The sequence below is a fragment of the Tursiops truncatus genome, chromosome 14, assembly GCF_011762595.2.
Source record: "Tursiops truncatus isolate mTurTru1 chromosome 14, mTurTru1.mat.Y, whole genome shotgun sequence".
Lineage (NCBI taxonomy): Eukaryota > Metazoa > Chordata > Mammalia > Artiodactyla > Delphinidae > Tursiops > Tursiops truncatus.
In genome coordinates, this window is record NC_047047.1 from 74,195,398 (window position 1) to 74,218,966 (window position 23,569).

The following is a 23,569-nucleotide window of genomic DNA, read 5'->3' on the forward strand; positions in this document are numbered from 1 at the left end:
TGGAATGAGAGTGTCTGGCCGTGCCTCTGACAGCATTCCGGAACCGAGTCGTAAATCCCCAGCCCTGCGGCCACTCCGCTCTGACATTTGTTGTGCTTTTACTGCCAAATGCTGCTGCCCGGAGATGCCATCTCCGGAGGGAGGAATTCTTGAAAGAGACACCCCTTTATCCCCCTTTCCAAATTAGGAGTTAATTAGTACCAAAATGTGCATGGAGGCGGGGGAGGGCACTGACTGGCCTTCCAATGGGTTCCTGAAACAGAGAACTGTCTCATTTTGAAAGTGTCTAATTGTGCCTGCATCTCTGTTTGGAGAAGGGAGTCTCTGCGTCTGGGCCAGGCACCCTCAGGGACGGATCTGTTAACTTGCTGTCACCTTCTTTCGAGATACCATCTTCTTGTAACTCTGAGCAATAAAACGAGTAATCGTGGGCCTTTTGAAGCAAGGCTGTGCACCCTGGCCAGTTTGTTTACCCTGAAAGGCCTTCCGTGGGACCAGTGGCTAGCCCGTCACCAGGTCATCCATCTGCCCACTCTTCCAGCTCTTATTCCTGGCTTCAGGCTCACAGGAACCCCTTTCCTCCTCCCCCTGCCTCCTTCTCTCGTTTTTTTTTTTTTTTTTTTTTTCTGTGTTCAGAGCTCCACATTTTAGAAAAGATTGCTTTCACCCCAAAGTCTTGCTGTTTGGCCTAATGAAGCTCTCCTTCCTCAGAGGTGTTCGAAGAAGGGCTGTCTTTCTCTGTTGGAAGGCAAACTATCCCCAAAATCTGTGCCCTCCCCCTCCACCCCCATTCTGTCCTTGGTTCCTCCCCAGCGGTCCCATAGGCTGGAGCTGGGGGTCACAAGCCTAGGGCAGCGCCCCCAGGAGGGCAGCCATGCCTCCCTCGCAGGGCTCCGGACGGCATTTGTATTACTCAGAATTTAAATGAAGTTCTCAAAAGACAAAACTAATTAAGATTTACTAAGGCTGCCATTGTCTGATAATTCAATACCAGCTCGTTATTAAAACCACATTTATTGAGGTTTAATCACTCTGAAGCAGATTGCTCTGGCATAGCCGTCAAACCGCACAAAATGTGTTCTTAATAATTAATCAGTACAGTATCTTGTCCTTCGAGTATTCATCTCGGGCTTGGGTGTGTTTTTAAAGGGACAGTCTCGATGTACTTTTGAAACTTCATGGTCTTATGTTTTTAATGACTCTTCAGATCCTTTAAGCAAGGGGAAAGGAAAAAACAGTTTCTTCCACAAATCCTGTCCCCAAGCAGTGTGATGAACCAATCGAGTCCTGGAATGTGATTGAAGCCTTCCTGGGATCCAGGGCTGAGCTGCTGACATTTTGTTTTTCAAAGACAGAATGCCCGCTCCCCCCGCCCCCCAAACACACTCAGTATTTGCTTCCCTGGCATGGAATATCCAGGTACCAAGGGGATGTTGGGCTAGGAGGGGGCTAGGGAGCTCCTCCTAGACTGGATCTCCTGTTCAGACACCCGGGCAAAGACTTTCTGAGCAAGCTGCTCTCTGCCCACAAGTCCAAAGGCTGGGTTCTCGGATGAAGCTGTGACTCTCGGTGAGGTTGATTGAGTGAAACCTGCATTCTGACTTGTGCTTTCCCCACAAGGGCTGGCGAAAGTCAAGGAAGAACTGGGCTCTGTCTCTCCTAGGGCCCCCATCTCACCCTGGCTACCTTACAGAGGTGTAGTGAGGATCAGATGAAAGCACCTACATTCTGTTCAACGTCTTCCCTAAGCTCACGGCCAGGAGATGATCATCTTTCCTATTAAGATGTCTGTTGCGTTGATGCTTAAGTGCGCAGGCTCTGGATTGAGCTGGCTTGAGCGCCAGTCTTGGCTGCAGTGCCAGCTGTTCGATCTTAAGGAAGTTGTTGGTCTGTTTTAAGTCTCAGGTTCCCCTCCTCCAAGATGAGGGTGACCTTCATCCCTACGTCATAGAATGCTTGTGAGCGCCCTGAGATGATCCAGGCAAAGAACCCAGCACCCCGGGGGGAGCACACGCGCCCGCAGGGAGTGCTAGTCGCACTGTTGTCCGTGGATGAGCCCCCGGCCCTCCTTCTCCCGCCGCCACGCCACTTCCCCTTGGTCTTAGAGCTCATTGTCGTGAGCAGCTGTTGGCTGAGTCCCTGAGCGAACTTGCCGTGGTCAGCGGAGACGCTGAGGTCACAAGCCCCCATTTTGGGTGTCATCCCCCATTTCTATCCACTCTTTTCTAAGGAGGTGGCTCTCATCCAGGGACTATTTTGTCCCCCAGGGGACATCTGGCCATGTCTGGAGACATTTCTGGTTGTCACAATTGATTGTGAGCAGCTAGTGGGTATCGACCAGAGATGCTGCTGGATATCCTACAATGCACAGGACAGCCCGACAGCAAAGAATTATCGGCCCCCTAGTTGGAGAAGATTACATTTCTTTGTTGATTTTTTTAAAAAATAACATGTAATAAAAAAAGATGCTAGCAACGTTAAAAAAAAAAAAAAGAAATATCAGCCCCAAACATAGTACTGAGACTGGGAAGCCCTGTTGTAAGGGGTTCAGAGTTGCCACTGCCAGGAGGCTCTGTATAAAAGGGCCTGCACCTTCACTCCGATCGTGGCATTCCCAGGCGGGTCACAGAAGGTTAAATAATTTACTGACACTTCGACCCTGGCACAGTAGAACAGGACAGAAAGCATAGTTCTGTGTAATTCCGTGGCCTCCTGTGACCTCTGAAGTGTCCATGGTGGGGAGCGTGGACTCGCTTCCACTCTCTGCTCTACACTCTCTGCCGGCGTCAGATTTTCTGGCTAGATGTCAGGGCCTTACTGTGCTTTGCTGTCCCCAGTTTCCTCGTGAGGCTGCCTCCTGGAATCCCTCACCTCTCTCACTGTCTCCGGGTACCCAGCTCCTGGGGCTGGGCTCTGACATTGATAAACGGCCCCATCTCCACTGAGTGCCTCAGAGAGAACTCTGGCAGCATGGCCTGTGCGCACCCCTTCTTAGCATTTGCGCTCCCGCCGGGGCCGACAACCCCCAGGAGACCTGCAGCCCAGGGTTTACTTCCCCCACTGGGACCACTGGCTCCTGCCCATGAACAGCTAAACCGGAGGGTTATTTCCTGTAGCAGAGGGTCCACCCAGGGTGAAACTCAAGGTATAAAGGAGAAGAGCTGGTCCTGCTGCCTTAGAGTGGTTTGCAGATGGCAAATTAGAGTTGAGCCCCGCTCAGCCTGGGGCATGTGCCACATCAGTTCCTGAGGGAAAACCTGCGCTCATCGCCCTGCGGCCCTAACTGGGGTGGAGAAAAGCTCCGCTAGGGGTTGCGTTGGAGGGATGACAGGTGCCTGGCAAATAAGCAAAGACTCAACATGGTGCGTTCTCTTGGGACTTTTGCAGCCACAAGCTCAGGTTGCAGCTCAGTACAACTTGATTTTCCCCTCCCTCATCCCATGGTGGCCAAGGTACAGGTGAGAAAGGGATGGTTGTGTTCCCCGTGCTCAATCTATCCAACCAGGCAGAAAGCATCACATCTGATGACTCCGCCGCATTGTTCCCTCCTGTGAGCCTCTTGCGGTCTCTACGAGGTGGGTGGTTAAATGCTCGCACAGATAAGGAAAGAGGCTCAGAGAAGACAAACGCTTTACCCAAGGCCACACAGCTGGCGAGCAACAGGCCCAAGGCTCAAAGCCAGGATCCCACGTTTGGGCCTTGGAAGGAGCCCAGGGCGACCCAAACCAGGGCAGCTCCAGCCAGTGCCACCGTGTCCTGGGCGGTGCATTTTAGCGGACTCCACTTGGCCTTGGCCTCTGCGCCTCCTGTCCACGTCAGTTTCATGGATGGCGCACGTCCATCCCTAGCCTGTGTCCTGCTTCCCCCTTCCATGCTTCGGCTGCCTAAGACGTCAGAACTCCCTGTCTCAATGGCCTTGATCCTGTCTCCAGGGCCTGTGCGGGCCTCTCTTTGGGGAAGCAGGCCTGGCTGCTGAGATGCGTACCCCGAGACTCCAGGGAGGGGTGACTGCTTGTGGGGAGCACACGAGCTTGAACGTGAGGGCCAGTGACCACGGGGACCGAGCAGAGTCAGGAAGCGAGGCGGCCAGGGGTCGTCAGCTTTCCTCGCGCTGCTATGTTCCGGGGCAGAGGTCTGAGGAGTCTGAGAATTCCAGCTGGAACCTGGCCATCCAGGTTGTTTTGAGGGAATTCTTGTTAAGGAGGAGGAGAGAAGTGAGTTATTCAACAGTGTATTGGCGTGATTCACAGCCATTAACTATGTGCACTGTGGTCAGTGGACCTCCTTTCGTATTCTAGCCTCAGGCCTTGCAATGTTGGGGGCGGACTCGGCCAGCTACAGGCCTGGAGGCTCCGTGGTCTTTGAGCTGCACACGGCCTAAGCCTGCACCATCAGTGCCACCACCCACCCTGGCACCCTCCCCTTCCCCGTCTGGGCCGTCACAGCCGCAGCCTCTGACCACTCTCCCTGCCGCCAGCCACAATGTATTGGGAGGAACATATCAGCTCCCCTTGCCAGCAGCTCTCAGGACATTTTCCGCCTTGAAGACACATGTGGGACGTGGCTTGTGATATCCTCCTGAGAAATCCTTCCACAAGAATCCTCCTCAAAGGTTCAGATCCCAAGCCCGGGCCCTCACAAGTCTCCCCTCTGACTCTGTCCTCACAGGTTGAAATGTGTGTTTCTAGTCCTGGGAACACCCATGACTGCCTGCTTCCTAGGATCTTGCTGGAGATAGAATGACCCACCTCCTGGCTTGCCCAGGACTGCCCTGGGACGCACGATTTGCAGTGGGAAGACCAGATCTATCCCAGGCAACCTGTAAGGCATGGACCTTCCCAACACTTCTCAGCCTCTAGGGTGCCAGGATTATTTACCTGGACTCAGTACTGACTGCCACCAGTTACCCCCCTAAGGAAAGACATCGGATCCCTGCTGAACAGCTTCCTTAGTTCTGGTAGCGCATGAACCTCGTACGGGTCCTCAGGGGAGGCTGGCTCCTTTTGTGATCTGGGGCCCACCTTCCCGTACACTCTCATCTCGTGCCCTGGACCTTGCACTTTGCCCCTTCCTGGAACCCCTCACCCTCTCTCCCATGTAGGATCGCTTTTGTCAAGAGCACCTTCCACTCCTGGAACACTCTCACTCATCTCTGTAAAACTCGTTCAAGTGTGACCTCCTTTAAAAACAGGAAAACTCCTGCCCCACCCTGTCCCTGGCATAAATAATTGTTCTCACTTTCCCAGCTCCCATCGCACTTGGCACACATTCACCCACTGTTGATGTGGGAGCTTGGAACTGTGCTAGGTCCACACTTCTCTTATAAAGCTCTTTATAAACGACATTATAATTATTGACTAGGCTGCGTCTCCTGCTTGACCAGCGGTTTCTGTTTTTGCAAGGGCCACAGAACCCTTGGAGAGTCTGGTGAAAGTTCTAGACCCTTTGCCTAGAAACGTACATAAACATAAAAATATATAACTTTTGCAAGTTCAGAGACTCCTGGGGTCCACAGAACCAGGATGTGAAATGCTGCACTGCATTGTAAGTTGCAAAACGAAGGAACAGTTTTCCTCAGGTGACTCAGCTCTACCGCACTGGTGAGCCCTGAGGCCCAAGGGTTCTTATGTGCAGGGCACAGAGGTCTCGTAAACTACGCTGAGAAAGAGCTGGCAAGGCAAGGAAGGGTGCAGGCAGAGGAGCAAGGCCATGTGGGTTACCTGGGGGAATACATTGTGAAATCTGCTTGTGAAAACAGTCGGAGATGGGGATTCAGGCATATTGTTGGAGTCAGAAGAATGGGAAAGCTTCTGGAACCTAACTGAAACCGTCTGTAGTCACATATTGTTTTTCCCAGGAAAGGATTCTAATTAGGTCAATTCCATATTGTTCTTCTAGTATTGGATGCACGGTAAAAGGGGTCCCTCGGCAGTACACGAACGGCCTGCAGTTCTGAGAAGGCTGGAGGAGGGGCGGCGAGGCCACCTCGGAAGAGACCCCTTTGTCACAAGCCCTGCTACCTGGGGAGCCACACTCAGTGCTGCCTTCTTAATTCCTCAGCACCCAAACACAAACATGGGAAGCCCGTATCAAAGAGGGCAGGTGTCTTGTTCTTTTCATTTCCGGTACTCTGAGATCGGGGGCTCTTTTCCTAATTACTCCCTGGCGACCTTTCCTCAGCTTCCATCTGAGCTCCTCACATACATCCCGGCACTGGGCCCTTTCCACACAGGCGTCCTGAAACCTTAGTTTGGTTTCAGGATCTAGGTAAGCAGTGCTATTCTGCAAAAGGAACCATTATGTTCCCCCAAACACACAGAAGCATCAGAATTCACAGCGTGCACTTTACAAGGGCAATAAAGTTTTATATGCAGCTCAGTGAAATACCTAATACAGACAATTATCCACCAAAATAAACTGATGGGAGAGACAATGGCTATATTTGGCTTAGACTTAATTATTTTGCATTTGAACTTCTCAATCCCATGTAATAAAATTCCATTCTGCCCTTATTTCCTGGTTAGGTTACTTAAATCTCGACTCTGGTAACTGAGTCCTTGAGTGGCGTAGACTGTCCAATGTCAGTGGTAAGAAAATGTGAAAGGTTTGACATCAATTACAACATTACACACAACATAAAATTTAACAACTTGAATCAGGCTTTCATTGCTCTTTAAAGAGATGGTATGGCTTTTTAAGGTCTAAAAATTAATCAGTTTCTAAGAGTCATACCTTTTTGGAAGTCCCAGATCTGACTCTTAGCTTAAGATGTAAGAGGGTATCTCTCTGTCTCTGTCGCTATCTCTCTCTCCACATCACCCCTCCCCCTTTTATTTGAAAAAAGTCTCCCCTTTTATGTAAAGAGGCAATTTAAGATTTTCAGTTTGTATTTTTCTAGGGAAGAGATTTTCCTTTAATGAAAGAAAAAGTGAAAAACAGAGAAATTGAATTGTTCTCCTAGGGGGGTAAAATTCTGCGGAGACCACAGTAAAAACACAAGGACTAACATTTGGCAACTGTCACCCCATTGCTCCTTGTCACTTGATGGTCTGGTAAAACACTACATGTAATTCCACAGTTTCGGCCTGTAACAGGCCAACGTCGGCAAGAACAGGAGTAAATGACCTCCCTCCTTTAATAAGTATGGGCTGTGCGGGTCCGCCCCAGGTTGACGGCTGGGCATCAGGGGCAGACGGGCGGCAGCGGTGAGTTCTGACCGAGCACGGGGGGACAGGCCCTGGTGAAGGGCTGGGTTGACTTATCAGGCCACGAACAGCAGGGAGATCGGTCTGCTTTCGTTCTGCTTCTCTCAAGGGGGATGATGTACAAAGATTAGAAGCTGACGGAGCTCAGGGTCTGTGCCCTATGTGCATTTGTACCTCCAGCCTAACTCAGCACGGGCACGTGGAAAAAAATAAATGAATTCATGAATTTCTATAGCCAGGGTTAGAGTATCACCGCACTGCTCTGATATCTCCATCCGGTCATGGAAAAGCACAAATCAGGAAGTTTCTGTGAACCACGGGCTGAACCCTGAGCACTCCTTGGGGAAAGAGGATGCGTGCCAGTGTGTGTATGTAGGGGGTGTGGGAGAAATGGAGGGCTTGGGTGGCCCTATCAGGGTCCATCCTCACCTGTCTTATTCCTGGCTCTTCCCTGTGCTCTCTGCCCACTTTGGAAGAAATAGGCATGTTCTTTGTGTGATGCTCTTCCCTGTTGGGTACCTCCTCCCAGCATGTCATTTTCTCTGGCCTTGATTACCTGAGGATCAGCTCTCAGAAAAGGTCAGTGCTCGGGTTTCTCCTTTTTCCTCCAACCTCTACTTTGACAAGAAAAAGGGAAAGAGCAACATGGTACGTACTCTCATGCCGAAGATGCAGTCCAGAGAGCAAGTTCCAGCGGACACTTTAGGAGCAGTTCAGTCAGGGCAATCTCCTTCTTTGCTTCCAGTCTTGTCTGTGGGACTCTGGAAAGATGAATGTCCTGCAACCAAGCAAGTATGGGAGCTGCCACACGCTCAGTGCCAACCAGCGCTGGTGCATTTTAGAAAGATTTCCAGCATGTGGTGAAGTGGTGAAAGGGAGGGAGGTTTAGGCTTAGACCACAAATAGCCAGAAAATGAAATTAGCCCCTAGTCCTAACACTCACACACACACACACACACTCATACACACGCGCACACACACTCACGCACACACGCACACACTCACACACACACAAGCACACGCACGCACCGGACAATTTTTTAAATAGACGTTATTTTTTTAGAGCAGTTTTAGGTTCACAGCAAAATGTTCCCTCAACCTGCCTCTTCCCCTATACATTTGTTACAAACTGGTACGTTTGTTACAATCACTGAATACACATTGACACATTATTATCACCGAAAGTCCATAGTTTATATTATGGTTCACTCTTGGTGTTTATTCTATGGGTTTTGACAAATGTATAAGGACATGTATCCACCATTTGAATTTAGTTATTACTTAAATTTGGTTATTATCCTGTAAGAGGTAATTCTGGCAAAACTGTCCCCCTGCTCCACCCTGGCAAAAAAAAAAAATCACAAAAATCAAGAAATCTTGCCATTTAAAATACTTTAATTAAAGAATGTAATATGTGAGTTTCGTGACATTCCTGTTGAAAACATATTAAATCAGTGATGGAATAAATAAGGAAGATGGACAGTAGTGGTATTATCCATTACAAAAAGTTTAACCCATAGCTGGCAAAATTAGAGGCAACAAGACCATTTTTATTTCCACACTTATCACAAATCCCCTATATAATTTTATGAGGAAGTTCATTAAACGAGCAGCTACTGCGTTATCTTTTTCCTTGGCCCAATTCTGAAACAACATTAGTTTTTCACACTTCTTTACATCTCAAACATTAAAAAAGGCTTAACTGATGCTTTTACATAAAAAGCAAAGGGCTAAGTTTCCCATCATAAAACATTATGCTGTTTACACAAAAACTGCAGCTAACCTCGTAAAACTCTAATGATTTCCCAGTGGGGTCCTGCAGGGACACTTGGCTATGCTAGACGTCACACTGATTTCTAGCGCCGAAGCAAAGCGGACTTCCCGCGGAAAGCTCCCAGCCCCGGCCGTTACTAATCAGACTTTTCAGTTGGAGTGCACCGAACAGGCCTCCTCTCCCCATCCCAGGTCTCCAAACACACCTCTGAGCAGCTAAGAAAACAAACGTGAGGTGGGAAAATCCCACACAAGTATCAACCCCCTTGTCCCCCCTCCTGACACTACAGAGTTCCTACCGCCACGACCTCTCTGGAACCTCTGCTAGATCCTTGGGAGCAGCTTCCAGGACAACTCTCCTGGATAGAAAGACACCAGGGGAAGACCTGCCCACGGGTATCACACCTGCCTAGAAATCATTTTCTTTCAAAATCTTTCATTAGGTGTTAGCGACTCAAAATATTAATGGCAAGATTTTTCACTTCGCTTCCTAAAGTTGAATAAATCAATCAAGCCAAAATCCAAATCTAAAACTAAAAGTCATTGACTGTTCTCAAATGTCTGGCTTTCTAATGGAAATCAGGATAAATATTTAAAGGTTAATTGCTTGCTTCCTCTATTAGGAAAGATATGAACCATTTTTATAGTTGTTAAGTTTGAAGATTGGGCAGTTGCTTGCATTCATGTAGAATAACAACATTTATGCTTCACATAAAATAAGTTTACAAATAAGGGATCCTTTAAGTATCGCCGTTTATTTTTACCCCTGTGGCCATTTTCTTCATGGAAACTCACTCAGGAATCTCATTAGATCACCCCTTATCATACGGGGCAGCTATGGGGAGCATACCACAAGGGTGTTCTTGGGGAAACTGAGGCAAGAAGGATTTAGCCTGCATTATGTGATTCCACAATGTTTAGACGTTGAGGACTTTAGGGACTCAACGTTGCTTCTTTCGAGCCAAGATTAGAACACAGGATTTCTGACTCCAGAGTCCTTGCTGTTAACCATTATGCTATCCTGCCATCAGGGAAGGGAGGAGAATCAGGTATAGTCCTCCTCGAGATGGAATTTAAAATCTTGGGTATATAAAACAGAAATGCATATATGATGACTAAATAATACAAGGTAATCGTTGATAGAATAACATAGTTAATAAGTGCTGATGATAAACAAAGAAGCTAAGGTTGTCAGAGATGGTTTACTGGATGACCTGGGATTTGATCTAGATTTTGAAAGATTAATATGCTCTGGCTGGGCAGAAGAAACGGGAAAGGCCACTGAGGGCCCTGCAGATCATATAGGAGACTCCTGGAGCTTAAATATGGAAAAATAGGGCAGGGTCAAATTATGGAGGTTCTTGAATGGCAACCTAAGGAGTTTGAAGAGTTTGGAGTAGATGTCTGCTAAACTCTAGTCTCCTCACGCTTATTAAAAAAAAAAAATTATCACAACATTACTGTGCTAGGTGATAAGGATTCAAAGATCAGAGGATGGAAGTTGCATTTGTGCCGCTGTATCCTGAGCACCACCTATGTGCTGGTGCTCAATAAACAGTTGAAAGGGTGAATGATTGCATGTCTGCAAAGACCTCACGGGCCGGTGTGGTAGAACACTGTGTACAAATATTTCATAAGGTATTCGTCAAAATGGAGATGTGCAGAAACAGAAGACAAAGTGACTAGCTGGATGGGAATAAAAGAAGGAAAAGCTTAATGGAGGAGACGGCACCTCTGTAAGGGAGTGCTGCTCTGCGGTACAGTCCATTGCAAGAGTGGAGTGGGGAGATAGAGGGAGAATCAGGGTGAACTTGGAGGCCTAAGGGGCCGGATCGTGATGGTCTTTTGAGCTGTGCTAATGAGCTTTGACTTATACAGAATGGAAACCATGTAGATCAGTGGCTCTCCAGTGTTGGTGGGCAACAGCATCACCTGGAGGGCTTCTTAATACAGATGCTGAAGGCTTCCCTGGTGGCGCAGTGGTTGAGAGTCCGCCTGCCGATGCAGGGGACACGGGTTCGTGCCCCGGTCCCGGAAGATCCCACATGCCGGGGAGTGGCTGGGCCCGTGAGCCATGGCCGCTGAGCCTGTGCGTCCGGAGCCTGTGCTCCGCAACGGGAGAGGCCGCAACAGTGAGAGGCCCGCGTACCGCAAAAGACAAACAAACAAAGCTGAGCCCCACTCCGGAGTTCGTGATTTCGTAGGTCTAGAGTGGGGCCCAAGAATTTGCATTTCTAATAAGGGCTTAGGTGGTACTGATGTTGCTGGTCTGGAGACCATGCTTTGAGACCCTCTGATGTAGAGGGTGGATTAGAAGAGGTGAAAACCGGAGATAGGGAGACCAGTCAGGGGGCAATGGTCCACATCAGAAAAGATGCTGGTGTAACTGTGCGGAGAAACTGCTGCTCAGAGCGGTCTCAGTGCCAAGACTGGAACCCATATCTCCAGACTCTTACTCCATTGTCTCCAGTAGGGAGAATCCTGGCCCAACAAGCATATGTTTTCTTTAAAGCTCAGTCTTTATTAGAAAATAAAGTAATTTGGATTTATACAACTATGAAGAATACATGTAGGAATTCAGTTTTATATTTTAAGAGATTTTTACTGTTTCAGAGAATGGTATGAGATTCTTTTTCATCTGAAGTCCACAGCCTTGGGGTCCTTGAAAGTGAACCTGGTCTTGCTTGAATCAGATTTTCACTTTAAACAAAAAGGCTCCATGATTCCTCCAAGACATGGAAAGACAAGAGATTCTAATCAGATGACCTCCAGCTTGATTTTCAAACACAACCACTCTGCTGGGAAGCTATTCTCACAAATCTGCGAAGGAGATTCTGAAAGCTGAAGGGAGTTAGACATGGAAAGTTGATTCCCAAAATGGTGAAAGAAAGATTTCATTATTTTGTTACTTTTTTTTTTCCTTTCGGTAATAAAGAATTTGGTGGAGTTAGTTATTTGGCAGTACATGCTTGGGTTGAAAACATTAATTTCCTTTGTCAAGCTTCCTAAAAATAGTCTTTCTTCAGGCAGGGGCCATCTCAACATGAGCTGTCTTCATTCGAGGCACAGCGTGTTTCATAAAAGTAATTACCTATTAACCTGAAGATTTCAATTGCAATGAGACAAAGAATGTAGAATTACACTTCTTGCAAAGTTATGAGCTCGTCTTGTTTTGTGTATGTAACAATAAGTTCTTTCATGACGCCACATCATGGCAGTGGGTGGTGAAATCCGATACCTGGCAAAAATACAATGGAATTATATAATACCGAAAAAGTCAATTGTTTTTCCCTTTGCTAATTAACTCCTTTGAGCAGGGAAGTACTTGAGGATGAGATCACCTCGTGGCTTTTGTTCTCCGGCTAGTTTCCATGCCGTTTTAGGCACTGTGTAGTACGTTTTCAGAAATGGAAGAAGGAGTCTAGTGACTATTGGAACAGACCCTGAAATGGATACTGCCATGGCTTGGTAGCAGCTTCACTGACCCCATGGAATTGGTCTTTCCTGGGATCTTACCCATCACTCAGATTCGAGCCAATAAGTCTGTCCATGGCTCTGTTCTTACTTTTCTCCAGTGACCTTTGTACACTGGTATATTATAGGACAGAGGCTCACAGGATTCTTTCCAAAAAGATGTTGCCAACTGTAGGTCTGACATGTGAAATCAGGTATAAATAGATAGATACAGATATAATAAATAGATAGATGTAACAACCAGTGGAGGAGTTGTTGTCCTTATAGATGAGAAAATGGAAGTTCAGAGGAAATAAATATCATGTGCAAGAAAAGTAAGCCAGAAGGTTATAGAGATAAGATTCAAATCCAGATCTTTCTCCAAAGCTCAGCCCTGTCCCCTATGTAACATATTCCTTTCAGTGATGTAGAAAAGGGCTATAAATAGGGTTACCCTGATTCCTTAAAGGATAAGAATTATTTTTAAAGTGACCTAGTAATGTACTGATTTGTTTTCTTTCTGTTTTTCCTAAATCTCATGTAATAATCATATATTGGACTTCCCTGGTGGCACAGTGGTTAAGAATCCGCCTGCCAATGCAGGGGACACGGGTTCGAGCCCTAGTCCGGGAAGATCCCACATGCCTCGGAGCAACAAAGCCTGTGCACCACAACTACTGAGTCTGTGTGTCACAGCTACTGAAGCCCGTGTGCCTAGAGCCCATGCTCCGCAACAAGGGAAGCCACCACATTGAGAAGCCCGCACACCGCAACGAAGAGTAGGCCCCGCTCGCCGCAACTAGAGAAAGCCCGTGCACAGCAACGAAGACCCAGTGAAGCCAAAAATAAATAAATTAAATTAAATTAAAAAAAAATGTCTAATGGTGGTTACACTTGCAGAGGAAAAGCAGTGAGAGGGAGTAGGGAGGTGACTGACCGTAACTGTAGTGGCTTATATATTTTAAAAACAATTGCTTTTTTAACTTCAGCAAAAAGCAAAGGTTGCTGTTAAATTATTTTAAAACAGTTTTGTACATGTTTAAGTAATGAATTACTTTAAAATTAATAATAAAAATAAAATAAGAAAGGAACAGATTGGAAAACAATTTAATTGCTATCACCAAATAGAAATAATTTCATAACCTGGAGTATGATGGAAAGCTGGCCTGAATTTTTTATTTTAGTAGAGACAATTTAGGCCAGAGATAAGGAAGAACTTATGGATCACAAAAGCTGTTTAGACACTGACTCTGACTACTGTGCAGTGTTCTGTATATCCTTTTAAAAGAACTTGAAAGAGAGAGTGAATTTCCATCTGTCTGGAGTGGTTTAGCTTAAAGCTTCTTATTTTGAGATTCTTCTGATTGAAACTGTGGAGCTCCCCTGGAGTGAATTAGGCAGGTTCTGCATTTCCCAGCAATCTGAACTGGGACTGATGTACAAAGGCCACTAGGAGATTCATCACCCATGGGATCAGGAGCTGCGGGTCTGTGGTGTTAGTGGTGCAGCACCTCACTTTACAGATGAGGAGGTGGAGGAAGGGGCGTGTGGATGGTGGGGAGGTCAGCCAGCTTGTTAGGAGCAGAGCCAGGGCAGGAAATCCATGGATTCATTCATGACAAAGTACACTGTCTCATTTGCTTGAGGCAAATCCTTGGCACTCTTTTGTGCAGAGGTAAACTTTTTAGCAGTCCCTTTGCAAAAAGCCAGGTTTATTGATTGAGAGTGAGTGACAAGTTGTTTTCCTCTTTGAAATTTGTAATTATGAAGATACTGCCTTGACAGTTGGACTTGTAAGGCACAGAAGTTATTCATTTTACCCAACTAAAGAGCTAATTACAGAGGTAGAGGGGAGGGGATTAATGTCAGGGAATCAACACAAGCTCCATGCCTACTTCCAGAATTTCGTCATCTTTAAATTCACTATATGGTGAGTTTGAAGAAACAAGTATATGAAAATATGGTGACAAGACAAAGGTGATAAATCGAAAACATAAAACTACTGAGAGATGGACCCTGCACATCAAGCTGGACTTTTTCTTAATCTGTGTCCTCTCCAGAGTCACCAGGAATGACTCCCTACCTGAAAGATGACCCTACAAGTCTAAGTGTAAGTCCTGGGGCATAATGTTTCCCGTGTGCCAAAGATTTGGGGATTTTTACAGCATTCTAATAGGTGCCTGAAGTCAAATTTAGGGTAGCTTTACCACTAACTAGCTGTAAGACTTAAGGCGATACAATGGCTTTTTTAAGCCTTAGTTTCATCATCTGAAAATGGAGATGAGAATAGTAGTTCCTCAAACAGTAGTTCAGAGCATTAGTTGAGATGATGTCTATAAAGCCTAGCTCATCATGGGCCTATAGCTCATACAGAGTACTCAGAAGTAGTGGTGGTAATTGTTATTAATGTGAACTTAACACGTTTGAAGCAAATTCCTACATGCTTGATTGCCAGTAGCCCTGAACAAGGGAAGTCTTAGAACTCCTACTGCAGACATTCATGGACTATCTTCTTTCTCCAAATGGATCTCTCTCACCTCCATCTTTGCCAGTGTTTTCCAAAGTCGGCTTTGAAGACTTCCTGCCTAAGGTAGGATAGTGCTAGGGACTGAATTGACTATCCCAGCACCCCCCCCCCCCATTCAAAAGTTGAGACCCTAACCTCCAGTGTGATAGTCATTGGAAACGGGTCCTCTGGGAGGGGGTGTAATTAGGGTTAGATGAGGTCATGAAGGTGGGGCCCTCATGATGGCATTTGTACCCTTACAAGAAGAGACACCAGAGAACCTACTTCCTCTCTTCCTTTCTGCCATGGAGGCAGCCCTCTGCAAACCAGGAAGAGAGCCCTCACCAGAAAGCAAATCAGCTGGCACCCTGATCTTGGACTTCCCAGGCTTCAAAACTGTGAGAAATAAATTCCTGTTGTTCAGGCCATCTAGTCTATGGTATTTTATTATGGCAGCCTGGGCTGACTGACACAGATAGGAAGAGTTCTGTGATCAAAAGTGCTTGGGAACTAAAGCCTACTGTGTGCTATTCTTGAAGATTCACAGTGCACATAGCAGATTAAAGGTGCTCCTGTAAAGGAACAAATTCAACTTTGTTTCATGTGGTGTTTCTAAAACTAACTGAACCAGGAGAATCCTTTTGGCCTAATCGCTGTTACTGTGCTCTAGACCCTGAGTTCTTACTGCCCAAGACCCTCAGCTCTGCTGTCTATTTGTCTGCTGTGGTCATCTGGAGCCTAGAGATGGGGCTGCTGACAGAGAGGAAGCCCCCGACCCCACTGGCACCTTGGTGGGTTGGGCTTGTGCTTGGTACTCCAAGAGCTTTCTCATGCCCCCCTGCACCTCAAACCAGCAGTCTGCAGCAGGCTGTGCTCCCCAGATGTTTGCTAATCCCCTCTGAGTGCGCTGATGTATGCAAAGCATGCTGGTGTCACTCTGACGGGAGATTCAAGGAGACCATATGTCTATGGCGCAGGAGCAGCAATGGGCAGGATCAAAGGCTGATTCTGGGGTTGGCTCCCACACTGTGGCTCACTGCATCCTGTGCTCCAGGCAGCTAATAGCCCGTGCACATTCCTATTCTAAGGAGGCCCGGATCCATCTGTGTGGCAGTAAGCCCACAGCTCTCCTGGGCAGCTCTGGTCCCTGCCTCTGTCCCCTGTGGTAACGTGCCCTAGGGTGGATTTTGTTCTTTGTCAGGTTATAATTACACCATGCTAAGAACTACCTAGTTGAGTGTTCTCAAACTTTAATTTGCATACACATCATCTGGGGGATCTTGCAGATTCAGAAAGTCTGGGATGAGGTTTGAGATCTGCATTTCTCATAAACTCTGAGGAGATGTCCACGCTGCTGATCAGCTTAGTCCGGGGGCCACATCTTGAGTTGCATGAGCTAGGTCCAGAGGCAGGCTTCTCCTAGGAAGGTGTTGTATATCTTGTCTAAGGGTTTCCAGGCGCTAAGGAAGTTGACAGATATTTTCGCTCTTGTTAGCATTGCACAACATCCTGTAAGGTGGTCTGGTAGGATTCTTGTATCCGTTTAGAAAATGATGACCTTGAGATTCTGAGACACTGACTAATCTGTGGTCCACTGACGAGAGGGGAATCCATCCAGGGCTCTACTTACTGCTCATTTAAGGCTGTGGGAAAAGTTCTACACACTGGCCTCTGAGTTGCCATTGTATTATTTACCCTTGCTCGCCTTCTATCAATATTATGTATAAGTCCATTACCACCCTAGGCCGACTAAAACTCTCTGAGGCTAAAATTACATCACATATGTCATCACATCCCCAACAGCTCTTGACCCTGGGATTGACAGTATGCTTGTTGAATAAATGACTGGATATCTGAGGGTGTTTAATAATTGTTAGTGGAAAATAATATGTTCTGTGATTCTTATGTTTGTAATGGCTCCTCATTGCTTCCATCAGTGGTTCTTAATCTTATTTGGGGTCAAAAACTCCACTGAGAATGTGATGGCATCTATGCTGCCTCTTCCCAGAAGGGTACGCATTCTGTGTATGTTGCACATAATTTCTGGAGTTTCACGGGGAACCGTAAAGTCAGGTTCTATAGACTCCAGTTAACAGTCTTTAGCTACTAGGGTTAAACATAAACCCTGCAGCCTGGCATCAAAGCTCTAGCATGGAGGAAATATGCTTTCTCCCATGATGTACTAGTTGGGGCTCCTTCAGGAGCAAGTAAGAGAAATCCATCTGAATTAGTTTAAACAAAGTTATTTTCATTTTTATTGTTAAGGGGAAGGTTCCTGGGATGGCTCACAGAATAAATGGGAGAATTAGAAAGGAGCAAAGTAAAAATTCATGTGCAGTGCCCAAAACTTTAGTGTCTAGAACCAGGGGCTTGAATGATATAAAGATCTTTTTTTAAAAAAGTTTATTTTATTGAACTATAGTTGATTTACAATGCTGTGTTAATTTCTGCTGTACAGCAAAGTGACTCAGTTATACGTATATATATATATATATATATATATATATATATATTCTTTCTCATATTCTTTTCCATTATGGTTTATTACAGGATATTGAATATACTTCCCTGTGCTATAGAGTAGGACCTTGCTGTTTATCCATTCTAATATAAGGATCATTTTCTCTCTTTATTTATTTACATTACAGGGACATGGCTGGGGGCAACTTCAAGTTCATATTTCACAGCCTGTACCAGAGAGAAAAGGGCTCTTAAGATTCTACCAGCTTTAATAATAATAATAAAAAAAAATCCCAGGGAAAGTCCCTAATTGGCATGCCTTGGCTCAGTGCCCATCTTTGGGCCAATTACTGTGGCCAAGAGGGTGGGGTAGGATGTCTGGGTCACACGCCCACCTCACAAGTGCCCAGGGAGGAGGGATGAGGGAAAAGGAAGGCAGCTCTGATTTGCACCATGTGGGTGGAAGAGTGTGGTGAGGGGTAGAAAGTTTCCCTCAAGACAAGGAAGTACCATGGGGTCCCTGGGGAAATGAGGTGTGAGGCGGCAGCTCTGATTCGTATTCCTTAGCATTCCTTTCTGAAATTCTTTGTTTTAGTTGGGTTTTCCTTGTCCCTCTCATGCATTATTCATTCCAGCCTCTGGGCCTCCTAGGGTTCCCTCCCCACTCTGCTTGTCCATTGGAACTCAGCCTCTGTATTAAGTTTCTTAGGGCTGCCGTAACCAAGTACCACAAGCAGATGGCTTGAAATAATAGAAATTTATTCTCTCATATTCTGGAGGCTAGAAGTCTGATGTCAGGGTGTCAGCAGGGTTAATTCCCCTGAGGGCTCTGAGGGGAAAAAAATGGGCCATGCCTCTCGCCTCGCTTCTGGTGGCAGCTGGCAATCCTTGGCTTGTAGACTCATCACTCCATTCTCTGCCTCCATCTTCACATGGGGTTTCCTTGTGTCTCTGTCTTCACATGGCCATCAGCTCTCTGTGTCTCTCTCCTCTTCTTCTAAGGACACTAGTCATTTTGGATTAAGGGTTCACCCTACTTTAGCATGACCCCACCTTAGCTAATGACATCTGCAACTACCTTATTTTCACATTCTGATCACATTCCTGGAGGTTAGGCCTTAAACATACCTTTTGGGGGACATAATTCATCTCATAAGAGCCTCCCAGTCCAGATTAAGCCCGGTTTCTCCTGCAGACCTTTGGTGACCATCCCAGGTCTGATCTGTTTCTCCTCTGAGCTCCTGCTTTCTTGACTCTCTGTGCAGCTGCACCACATGGTGGAGGCTTTAGCCTTCCTTGCATGTCTTGTGTCATCGTGAGACTGGGAGCTCCTTGAGGGCAAGAGTCCAGAACTTTTCCATATTCCCTGTAGTGCCTAGAGCAGTGCGTGATGACTAATGTTATTTGTCAACTTGACTGGGTCACAAGGTGCCCAGATATTTGGTTAAACATTAATCTGAGTGAGTCCCTGTGGATGTTTTTAGATGAGATTAACATCTGAATTAGTAGACTGAGTAAAGCAGATTGGAATGTGGGTGGGCTTCATCCAATCCCTTGGTGGCCAGAACAGAACAAAAGGCTGAGCAAAGGAGAATTCATGCTGTCTTCAAGCTGGAACATCAGTCTTCTCCTGACTTTGGACTTGGACTCGGGCTGGAATTTAACACCATCATCAGCTCTCCTGGGTCTCCAGCTTGGTGACTGCAGATCCTGGGGCCTCTTAGCCTCCATAATTGTGTGAATCAATTCCTTATAATAAATATTTTTGTGTATATTTATATGTATCTATATTTAGATATACATAAAATCCTATTGGTTCTATTTCTCCGGAGAGCCCAGACTAACACAGAATGTGAGGGCTCAACAAAAGGCTGAGGATGAATGAGGGAGTGAATGAATGGTAACTGAGCACTTGGGATGACTCCCAAACTCTCCTCATGGGCCTGCCAGGAGATGCCTCAAAGAGAAACTCGGGGGCAAAGTGATACCAATCTTCACTCAGTCGTCCTCAACCTCAGCCACACGTGGAGAAGCACTTGAAGAGCTTTGAAAATTCCCGTACCTGACGCCAACTCACTGTGAACTTCTAGGGAGGGGACCAGGCATCAATGCTTCTTTTATTTTTTTATCTTTATTTTTGGCTGAGTCACACGGCTTGCAGGATCTTAGTTCCTCGACCAGGGATTGAACCTGGGCCCTCGGCAGTGAAAGCGCTGAGTCCTAACCACTGGACTGCCAGGGAATTCCCAGTGGGTCTCTTTTAAAGCCCTGCAGTGAGTTCACCACACCCTGGAGGTTGAGAACCCAGGCTCAGGCAGTGGGAGAGCCCCAGGCTGCAGGTTCATGCTCTGAGCTTTATCCAAGTGAGACCTCACCCACACCAGTCTTTGGACTTACTTTGGGGCCAGGAAGGCACGATGATGGCACAAGCCACTTTGTAGACAGGTGTACATTTTTTCTTGATCCACTAGGCCAACACACCTCCTAGGACTCTGGAAACCCAGTGTTTGACATTTGCTTTGAGTTAATGTCCTGCCCAGACCCAAGCTCAGATTCTTGGAGAAGGGCCTCTGAGAAGAAGCAGTTTCATGCAAAGGGTGGGCAGGCTCTATGTCAGCTGTCAGCACGAGGAAAGGCAAAGGGCCAGGAGTGCTCTGTATTTAGCTGGTGACAATGACATGTCACGAAGGGCTATTTGGGGAAGAAAAGCAGTCAGCTCTGGCAATGCTGTGTCGGGGTGCAGGAGGAACCCAGAGCCCCCCTTCCCTGTCCGGGTGTTTTGGAGAGTTGTATTTCAGGCCTGTGTGGGAACAGGCAGCGACCTTGGTGACACAGGGCTGCCAGCAGGAGATCAAAGCCTCGGGGCGCCGCGGCTGGGGTGGTGGCTGACCCATAAACCATCTCTGACAGAGGGGCATCTCCAGCAGGCCGGCAGTGCCGGAGGGAACACATGCGGCCATATTTCAGCCCGGATACCAAGACTTGAATGGGAGAGCGTGCGTGTCTGGGGCTGAAGTTTCTCCGAAGCTGATTTGTGGCTGTCTGAATTTACGGCCTCGGAGGAAAGCAGGATCGACCAACTAGACCCATATGTGTTCAGTCCCCAAGCCTGGGTTTCAGAGAGCATGAGGGGGAGGACGGAGGGTGGAGGAGGAGAGACTGTTATTATGTTCCTGGCAATAGGTGGTGATGTAGGGCCTGTCAAACAACAGTGTTTAGAGGCACTTTTAGGACATCTCATCTTCTTCCTTCTCTCTCTCACCCAAGGTTGTCTGTACAGCCTTGAGCTGAAGGAACTTGCAGAAATAATTCAAACCCACAAACACATTCCACACGAGGAGACTGACACCTCAAGGTCACCTCCTTAGCCTGGCAGCTCCAAGAACACTTATCCTCATGATGGCAAGTCCGTGCTTCAAAGAGAACGGAGCTCAGCTTCCTTTGGGAGTTGGGAACTGGATGTCTTCACATCTGGACAAGTTTCAGGAGATCCTACAGCAGGACACAGGGCCTGATGTGCGCACAGGTCAGGTGGTGGCTGCCCAGCGGTATTGACCATTCCACCTCCTACCTGCTGCTTGCCTCCTAACAGGTCTCACCTGTCTGAGAGCTGGGAGATGAGTCAGACCTCCGCTGTGATGGGACTAGGAGGTGGGGCCTTTGGGAGGTGATTAGGATGAGATGAGGTCCTGAGGACAGAGCCCTCATGAATGGGATTAGTGCCCTCATATGAGTCACAAGACAGCTGGCTGCTCTCTGCTGTCTGCCACGTGAGGATATGAGAGGGCAGCAGTCTGCAACACAGAAAAGGGCTCTCACCAGGACTCAACCCTGCTGGCACCCTGATCTGGGACTTTCAGTCTCCAGAACTGTGAGAAATAAATCCGTTGTTTATAAGCAGTCTACAGTACTTACTTACCGCAGTCAGAACTAAGATAAGTGCTATGTTTTGAGCAACAGCTCTGTCATGTCCTAGCGGCGTGGTTTTGGGTAAGTCACTTACCTTCCCTGCATGTGAATTTATTCTGCTGGAGAAATGGATAATAATTCCTGCTCTGCTTACCTTTTTCACAGTGTTGTTAGGAACACCAAAGGAGAGGATATACACGGAACGTTGTTTCATAGACTATATATTTCCTGAAATATTCAGAAAAAAATGTCTGTGTTTGTTATTGATTTATTTCCAGATTTGGCAACGGATTCTTTCTGTTGTTGTTTTTTTATTTCCACTTTAAGTTTTTTTTACTGAAGTACAGTCGATTTACAACGTTGTGTTAGTTTCAGGTGTACAGCACAGTGATTCAGTTATACATATATATTTTTTTCAGATTCTTTTCCCATATAGGTTATTACAAAATATTAAGTGTAGTTCCCTGTGCTATACAATAGATCCTTGCTGGTTATCTATTTTATATATAGTAGTGTGTATCTGTTAGTCCTAACCTCCCAAGTTAACCCTCCCCACCCCTTTCCCCTTTGGTAACTGTAAGTTTTCTATGCCTGTGGAGTCTATTTCTGTAAAGACAAAACAAAACAAAACAAAACAAAACATAATACCACCATGGGGCTACTTTTTTTTTCTCACTAAGATTGAGAATGTCTCTCTCAATGGGATTCCAAAATAATGTCAGCTTCCTATTGTAGCTCTGAATCTCTACCTGCCACAACATCTCTCTGTGAAGAAGCCAGGTTCCTCTTTGAGTGGATTCCTTGGTTTCTTCTCTGCCCACCCTGCTACTCTGTGACCTGGGAACCTGAGCCAGGCAGGAGAGAACAAGAGACTCATCCAGAAATGCTGGTGTTGGGGAAAGATCCCGACCTCCGGATGATGAAGTGTGGATTGTTGGCAAATTTCTCAAGATAATAATGGTGGCAGGAAAAATAATGTTCAGTTCAAAAACTGCCAGTGGTTTCTTCAGGGAGAGAATTGTCTTTTGTTCAGCTGAATACCTCGATGGCTTGTTTGAGTATGAAAGGTGAGCTCGCCCCGGGACATGCCTTAGATGAGCTAGACTGAAGGTGGTTTCCAACCTCGGCTGCACAGATAGAGCTTTGGAAAATGATGTGTGCATGTACCCAGCTCCAGAGTCTCTGATGTAATTGGTCTGGGGTAGGGTCTGGGGAACACTATTTTTAAAAGACTCCCCAGGAGATTCTATCGTGCAGCCAGGATTGAGAGTCCCCAGCACCTGACCCAAACAAGAAGGGGGCAGGGAGAATAGTGATAGAATTGGGGGGCTGGTAGCTTGGTGGGAGATGAGAGGGAAAGGGGAGTTGATCTGGATGGTGGTGGGCAGGTGCTGTCCGTGCAGAGATGAACAGTGAGGTGTTGCTGGTGCCCAGAGGAGCCAGGGACTGTTAGCAAAGGAATCACTGGCGTTTAATTTTAGGTTGTTCGCTGTGCTACACTATAACACCACCCTAGAATTTCAAATCCTCAGTGAAAGTCTCTACATGCCCAATCTCGTGTCTACAAACCTGTGGCAGAAGTGCCGGAACCTAGGCTGCCCCGGTGATGGACAAAGAAAGTCCAACACCTGCAGGAGATGAAAATGGGAGCCAGGATTGAAAATTCAGCCAGAGTAGGAAATCGAGCTAGAGGGAGGACAAACGTAACCCCACCCCCCTCTGGGATATTGGGGGGATGCTTGGTTTCCTACCGTTTGCGGAATAGGGCTTCAAGGTAATTTTATTTAAATCTCAGTGGATAGTGCCTCAGCTGCTGGAGGACACGAAGACTTACAAACAGCTGACACTTGAGCCAGAGAATAATAAATAATGCACCACCTTCCCTCTTTCCACCTCACACACTCCACGTGTGGAATATTTTATAGCGATCACAGTTCATTCACATTCATCTCTCTCTGAGCCTTCCAACAGGCCTGGGAGATGGGGAAGGAAGGAATCACAGCTGATTGCTGAGGAAGAGGGGCCTCAGCAGCTGCAGCTTGTGTGCAGTGGTGGGGCTTGAAGCACCACTAGCTTTGAACCATCACTTCTGGTCCTAACTGGGTGCTCAGGCCACCGTTCCAGGAGAGTTGGTCTTCCAACTGCTTCGGAACTGGACGGAGATCTTCTGACTTAATGTTTTTTTTTTTTAAAAAAATAAACAACACGAGTTCCAGATCCCCAGTGTTTAATCTCTTCCCTCTCCCCTATTTTTTTCTGTCTC